This window comes from Setaria italica, chromosome IV (assembly GCF_000263155.2).
Source record: "Setaria italica strain Yugu1 chromosome IV, Setaria_italica_v2.0, whole genome shotgun sequence".
Classification (NCBI taxonomy): domain Eukaryota; kingdom Viridiplantae; phylum Streptophyta; class Magnoliopsida; order Poales; family Poaceae; genus Setaria; species Setaria italica.
Genome location: NC_028453.1, coordinates 13,249,966 through 13,258,353, shown reverse-complemented (window position 1 = coordinate 13,258,353; position 8,388 = coordinate 13,249,966).

The window sequence follows — 8,388 nt, the reverse complement described above, 5'->3', positions numbered from 1 at the left end:
AAATTAAGTTTATCTTATAATTCTTGAATTATTTGTTATGAGAAGGTAGCAGGCGCCAATTAATTGACTGGCATTTGATTTCCCTAATTGTCTACATGACCTTCAGTTAATTTCTAAAATATGTGCATTTGCATACGGCAGTTACTTAATACAATTACCAAGTTGCTATGTCTCGTCGAAAAGACAACAATTAGCTTTATTAAATTGCTGGATCATCCAAATCAATAGGATACAGTCTTGTACGTTTGGATGGTAAATAAAGGGGATTTAAAAAGGCTCATAGATGAAGTGATACCGGTAAAAATAACTCATTAGTTATCTGCGAGTATCATGGAACATGTCATGCCAACGTCTGGGAAGGGATATGGTGGTTGGTTAGATTAGCTTCTAGGGGTGCTGATGTGCCCTTTTTTTTTCTTAAGATGATGCCGGCCTTAAGAGGGTGGTCCTCGTAACAGCGACTGTCGGCAGACCGGGTAGTGAGCTGCCATCGTCCATCCGCATCACTTGTGTAGGAAGCTGAGGAGTGTCTCAGCAGCTTTGATATGCCTGTTCTGGTGCACATGTGTAAGCTAAATGGGACGGAGGCAAACCAACAGTCGTACACAGGGATCGGAGAGAGCACGAGCGGTGGTGGTAACGCCCTGATTGATGCAAATGGCCACACGTACGGTGAAGCGAGAGGAGCCACGATTTATATCATTTATTAGATGATACTCCCTCCGTATCATATTGTTAATCGTTTGGCTTACCCATCTAGTTTTCTGCGTGTGGGACAAATGACTGTATAGGGGAGGACGAGTGCATTGAAGTCCACCTCCATAGGTAGGCAGAAGCATATGGAAAACAAGTGCTGGCAAAGCCTCAATAGACGTCGTCTTGGACATAGGCGGCTAGCTAATTTGACCGAGACAGTCCGATGCAGCGTCACTATCTCGTATGATGGAGGCGTTGCTCTATGGCAGTGGAGTGGAGTTAAAGTCAGAAATCGTTCCAATTAAAGACGCTGACCTTGATGGCTTCTTGCTAGTGATCAAATACGCCTACAAAGGATCACTCCCAGATGAGGCTGTGGGACAACCCTATCAACGACTAGCCTGTGTTACTTTCACTTACCGACATATACTAAGTGGAACGGGTGAAACTGCACTGTGCGTCGAAGATGTGGGACATTGCGTGTGCAAATACTATTAGCACATTGCTACGATAGGTATTTGAGACTAACTCCACCTAATTGTAGAAGTGCCCCTAACTTGTATTTTGGTAATTAATGACGGTCTTAGTGGACTAACAATTTCTTTGAGAATATGAGCATAGGTTAGTCCCAGAGTTGAAGTGAGCGTCAAAGGACGATATGGTGATAACTTGGATGGTTTGTACATTGGAAAGCTCAAGGCAAAGGTATACGATAGGGTTTTCTATATTACCGGTCAAGAGGTGCTTAGCGGATGTAAATTGACCGGATTAATAGGTTAGATAGCCGTACTATCAAGAGGGGTCAATTTCATTTACTTGACGATTCTATAGTGCCACTTTGCTCAAACAATTGCATTGCATGCATATGGACTAACATAGTTTGAGAAAGTGAAAGAAATGAGAAGAAAAACATGTTCTAAAAGAGTGCTGACTACATAAAGGTGGACGGTCCGGCCCTATATAAGCGGACGGTCAGCCTAACTTAAACAGAAGCATGTTTTCAGGCTAGGGGTTTTTGCTCAAAGGTGTACTGTCCGCAAGTGTTTGAGCGGACCGTCCGCAGTTTAGAAGTTCGAATTGACCGCGCTGAAAAGTATACCGCAAACGGTCTGGCCCTATAAGGGCTGACGGTCCGCCACCTCTGTAATGGTACAGTTTGACACGCATTAAATGCTGAAGTTGCCGTTGGACTTGAACGGCGGATGGTTCGGCCCCTGTGAGGCGGCCAGTCCGCCAGTCCCCTGTTTTCACGAGTTTTGAACCCAACAGCTAGCTTTTGGAAGAAGGGATATATATACTTCACCTCCGGGCATGGGTGAGCTCTCTTGGCACTTTGAAAAGCATTTGTGACATCCTTAAGCCTTCTTCTACCTCTCACTCACTCACTTAGCCTAGAGATTGCATTCTTGTGAGATTGAGAGCATCCTAGTGCATTGCATCAAGAGTTTGAGTTTTGTGGTACTATAAAGTCTTCAAGCAAGTGTTATTGGCTTATTTCTCTTGGAGGTTGTCACCTCCTAGATGGCTTGGAGATTGTGGAGCTATGGAGCCCTTCAAGGAAGATTGTGAATGAGCCCCGACTATTCTTGTGAGGGGTTTGTGCTCACCTTGCCGGAGCAGTGAAGAGCAACACTAGTGGAATCGAGGTTTGGAGAGGTTCTTTGATTCAAGCCGGCTCAAACATCAAGCGTTGTCTTGATAGATGAGCGGTTGATGCATTGAATCCACCTCAACGTGGATTAGGGGTGACCGGCAAGTCATTGATACCACAGGGAAAATTCGTCTCTTGTGTTCGGTTCTTTCTTTGCTCAATTTCATTATTGCAATTTACTTTGAGCAATTACATTCTTAGAGATTGAATTATTCCTTGTCACCCTAGGTTGCAAACACTTACATAGTTGTAAAGTAGATAGAAATACTTTTCATCTTGTGTCACTAATTAAATTTATTTAGTGTTGTGATTTTAGTTGAAATCGCCTATTCACCCCCCTCTAGTCGGTATCCTAGATCCTACAAGAAGAAGTTCGTGTTTCTCATAGGGGAAATACTTGTTTTTATTGCCTTGCCACCTCCAGGATCCGTTGTAGTTTTATTTAAGTGTATTTTATCCTGTATAAACAATTGAACTAGTATGTTCATTTGTTGATCCGAAGCACGTTTGTGGATCATCCTGCAAACATGAATCTACCAAATAGGATAATCCGTGAAGTCAGACAAAACTGTCTATGGAGTGCTCATCAATGGTATGATGTCACAGACTCTCCCAATCAGAGTAAGTCGACACACCAAACTCCCTTGTAGAACCACTCATTTATGTAAGGTCACCGACGTTGGGTTCGAGTTCCAAGCGGGCCAACGTGCCAGTAACCTTCGTGTTCATCAAGTGAGAAGTATCCTACCTATATTGCTAAATTCTAATGCTTAGATTGCATATCATGCTCTCTTTGGCTTTCCATATTGCAGTTGGATTGGGGAATGTGAATCTGTTGTACCTTATTGGGAGAGTTGGTGAAAAATTAGTGCTCCAGCATATCTCCTTTACCTTTCACTTTTCCCAATAATTATTTTTGTATCAAGTCAAAAAATTTATGTTGTTTTTAGTACATAATATATGAAATTGTGTCAGTTTGCAGATGATCTCAACCTATGCCACATCTTCTTATGCTTGTTTAATTATTTTTGGTTTGCTCTTAATTTATAGCTAAACAAATGCATCAAGTGAAGTTTGACAATATCCTATAACATATGTAGTTGCTCTTGTTCACTTTCATTCCAGGTACCAAACTAAACACATAATCATTATTTATATTTCTTCTTTCCTTAGTTTAAATCAATTACAAGATCAAATTCTAACTTCTGATCATGCTATCGACAGATTGAAGTTATCCAACTTCAATCTAATCAATGCTTAATCTTCCAAAACAAAAACCAGATAATTTTGCTGAGTATTTAAGAAGCTCTACCAATTCCTTATGTGGTGGTATTGATGAGGAGCAACTTGAGCCCGACAAACAAGATGGGCTACAAATTCAACAACGATTTCTTGCACACCATCAAGAGTTAGCCACTTTGAAGAGGAAGATAGAAAATTCGGAATTAACTCTCAAATTGCAGTTAGCAGAAATTTAGAACTCGAAGAAGGTAGCATAAGAACTGAAGCACTCCTTCATCGACTACTAACCTCTGAAAGAGGAGCTTATGTCCTAGCTACTGCTTTATTAAGCTCTATTCTTTGTGAGACAATGATCTTTGTAATATTTTTGTGATTTGTGATGAACAATATGATAGTGGTTGTCCCGAGGAGAAACAATAATTTATTATCTTGTATACAAAAATATGTGTGTTGTATTTATTATTTATTTATATGTCTATATTTTATAAACTAGATTCCTCAGCGCAAATTGTTAATAATGTGAAATTAGATTAAAACTTACATAAGTGTTACATGGCCTTAGTGCAATTGGGCTAGAAATGTATTTTGTTAAACGAGCTGAAAACAATATGCACAAATTTTAGGCTCGACTCAACAACAAATGGGCCTAATTCAACTTATGAAGAAAAAATTTGTCACAATGGTCATGCCACATGGTGTAGCACCTAGTGTCTCAATAACAAAAGGTGACTAAGAAAAGTTAAAGATGCATTGGGTGAAAAAGATAAGAAATTTGACTAAAAGTCAAATTCAACTCAAATTTGACCAAAATTTGAATTTTGAATTCTAAATTCAGAAAAATTGGGCAAAAATATGAAATAGAAGCTTGAGAGTGTTTAGAACTTTGGGGATCAAGATTGGAGACTAAACCTAGTCCTAAACATCTCTAGAAAGGCAATGGAAAAATCAAATCAAGAGGGTACTGTTCACTGTCCGAAAATAGACTTTCAGAAAAACAGTGCAAGTATCCATTTTCGAAATTAATTTCTGCCAAATTTTCAAAATAAGTGGACCAAAGCAACTACACAGCAATGAAGTATGATCCTTGGACAATACTAGTAGGGTGTTGTTGATCAAGAACAACAAAGAAAGCAAATTTAATTTAGGGCTCAAAGTTGGCACTTTACCATTTTCGGCTGAGCTGCTGAAACTGCCATTTTCTCTAAGTCTGAAACTGCAGCAAGTGCCTATGTTTGGAGCAAAATTCAGAAGAAATTAGTGCAATAAGCATAGGTGTTTATGAGCAAAATGGAATCCCTGATGATTATAGAGCATGAATGGTTAGTAGTTGGACTAAGAAGAATGGATTTGGGCCACTGAAAATGGATCAAAAGATGGGTAAATAACCATGTTAGGGTGACTGTCGAACTGAATCAGTAATTCAGAAACTTTTCAGTTAGCCTGAGCAAGAAACTCAAAAATGCCGGTGTTGGGATGATTATCTCGAGCAAGAGCCAAAATAAAAATTGAAGGGTTCAAGTTTATCTCCAGGGTTGCTTAAGGGACCTTGGGACCGTCGGATTCAAAATCGGCCGTGGGGAGGCTCTCAACCTCGGGTGACAGAGAAGCAAAGGAGGGGGGGGGGGGGCGACAGAAGCAGAGCAGGACGTGTCGCCACTGGCGCCTTCGATCGTCCGCCAGCTCAACGCCTAAAGCCACCTCTTCACCACGCCAACCTACGCCTAGGCCACAGTGTCGCCCATGCGCGCGGTAAGACCTTCGAATAACTACCGCTCCCGCCGCCGCTTCTTACCGCCCTGCCTTTTTACCGCCGCCGTCACTCTCTGTCAAGCCACTGCCTCCGACCAAAATTCCACCGCCACAACGCCTTCCCCGTCAATTCCTTCCGTCCACACCTCCGCTCACACCCTACCGACAGCCCTGTCAACCTGTCGTCCAGCTTCTCCGCCGGCAAACCCTTGACCGCCGCCGTTTCCATCCGCCACCACCGAACCGCCTGCTCACGGTGAGCTCTACTTTGCCGTCGCTGTCCTTCTTTGTGGTAAGCTGTAGGTAAGCGTCTCGGGTACTAGGAAGCTGTAGGAGTAGTTACAGAGGTGAGATGCGCCATCGCCGTGCTTGGCCACGGTCGGCCGTCAGTTCCGCCGCCCGCCGCCATGGAGAGGGTAGCTCCGGCCATCTCGCGGGAAGCTGCCGCCGCGCGCCGGTGCGCTATGGCATGGGGATGCTTCCCCAGCCCGGCCCCGTCGCCGGTGGGGCGCCGGCCAGCGAGCCGCGCCGCCCCCTATCGCGCTCGGTTTTGGCGCGAGGAGGAAGACGGTGCCTGGCGTCGGGGGCCCGCACATCAGAAGGAGAAGGGGGGGAAAGGTAAAAGGGCCGGCCGGGTGAAGGATCAAGGTGGGCCGAGGTCCAGCAGGCCGATGGGCCGGTGTGGCAGGTCGGTGCCACGGAAAGAAAAAGAAAAAGGGATTTGGGCCGTTGGGCCGGCATCGGATTAAGAAAGGAGGAGGGGAAAGAGAATCGGCCCAGTAGGCCTGGCAGGAGGAAAGTGGCCGGCGGGTAGAGGGAATAGGAGAAGAAGGTGGACCCGAGCCGTGGGCCCAGCGCAAGTGAGAGGGGGTAGAGAGGGGGTGAGTAAGAAAAGTAAGGCCAGGGGTTTTGGGGAAAAATTTTGAAGCGTCCCCACATAAGTAGAGACTAAATGTGATACAAATATCAGTCCCAGGAGGCTGATAGCACATTTATTCGACAGATAATTCAGTTACCGTACAACTCCCGGGGGAGTGGGCGTGAAAGCCATGCAGCGATAAGCAGTAAATAAATAACGGTGGCTAACCAAGCGACTGCCAAAAGACAGCACTCGGGGCTACACGGCAGCAGCAGCATCTTGGGTAGGCCAACACAACAGGCAGCATCGAGTGCAGACACAACCTCTACTCAAGGTCCTCGGCGACGAAATCCGGGTCTTCCTCTGTAGCAACGAAGCAAGGGTGAGTACAAACGTACTCAGCAAGTCCAACCCCATCCACGGAGGGGGATACAAGCAAGTTTATGCACAGGTACAACAAGGATAGGCTATAGTTTGTTTGCGGTAAAGCTAAATTTTAACACATGCAGGGGATCATTTTCGAAAGGGTTTTTGTAAAGGTTTCCGTTAATACCCGAAACATTGAGTGGGGTTGATCCTACACAAAGGATCCAAGTTTTTATCGCTATCGGACTCCCCGTCCGCCATAGCGCACGGCACAACTGCCGGACTCTTCCAAAATCCAACACACACACACACACCCACACATGACATCCTTGCCCAATTGCTAGTTATGTGACCAAGCCGTAACTCGTCCAATGCCGTGGACACGGCTACCCGGATAGGTTTTAACTCTGCAGAGGGTGTACACTTTTCCCACAAGTAGGGTACCATATCGCGATCACCTTAGTGACGGTACGGATCCTAACAAAGCCATTACCCACCATAGCTAAGGCTGGCTAGCCCTCGCGGAAACACCCAAGGGGTTCACGGCTCGTCCACGAGACCGTAACCAGGACCTAAGTCACCAAGATCTTACTCCTTTTCAATGGGCTCCCGTTGCTCACCAGCACCCCTGAGGACTAACAGTTCAGCTAGTGGGATTTATGCTAAGCCGTTGCCCATACAACGGTCGAGTGGTTGCACGATGGTGGAATTAGGCAAGATGACACATCAACTCGGTCCTTAAATATGACAAGATGGATATCTCCCGTCATTTCTCAACCACCCAGGTACGAGCACAACAAACTGGCATCCCACACAAGGAATACCCATCCATCCTGTCTACACATCCTTTTCCCCTGAACCCGAAAAACCATTTTTCTCACTTACACACACACACACACGTTCATTTTCCGAAAACACCATGGTAATAATGATTGCAGTTGAGTAATAAATTCCTAAGCGTTCTAGCAGTGGTTATCATCTAAACAGAGCAAGTCATATTTAGAGATAAACCTAGGATAGCAAGGAATGTTCGTAACAATCAAGGGGTGGCTATCCAACCATGTCTTGCAATGAAATAATATGCATTTTGTAAAACAGGCCAACAGGTTGTGTTTGAAAAACTAGGTATTAAGTATGCATCAAGGGGTGAGATTGGACTTGCCGTCTTCAAAGCCTTCCGGGAGTTCCTGCTCGCGGTACTGGTCCTCGGGCTCGTGCTCGCGGTCAAACTCCTCCTCGGGCTCCTCCTCGGGCAATCCGCGATCTACGGCACACACAAGCAGACACACAAATAAATAAAAGAGGAAACGGTTTTTAACCGTGAGCTCCGAACAGGAAACGTGAACGGAAAATAGGTAGAAAGATTTATTTTGGGAAATTTGGACATAGATCGGCGGAGGTATTCTGGAGGATGACGTGGTAAAATTTGGGATTAATTGGAGGAAGTTTGGCGCATGAAATGACGGGTTAAACATGGATTAGGGGCTTAACAGGAGGTTTAGGACTGATTTGTAATAAACCAGGGACCTATCTGTAAATACTTTCGGAGGTGGAGGGGCTTATCTGTGAAGCTGCTATGAGAGTGGTGGGAGGACCTATGTGTAATTTGGGGAAACTTGGGGGTCGGATCGGAATTGGAGAGCTTTTATCTCTTCTTCCAGGGAAGGAAGAGAGAGAGTGGGGAGTTGGGGGGTCCGGCGGCGGCCGGCCGGCGGGGCTCCGCCGGCGGCGAGCCACGGGCCGGGGGCGGTGGTGGAAGGGAGCCCCATTTGGCCCCTTACCTTGGAGGAGTGCCACACCCACCGTTAAGGACATATTTGCCCCT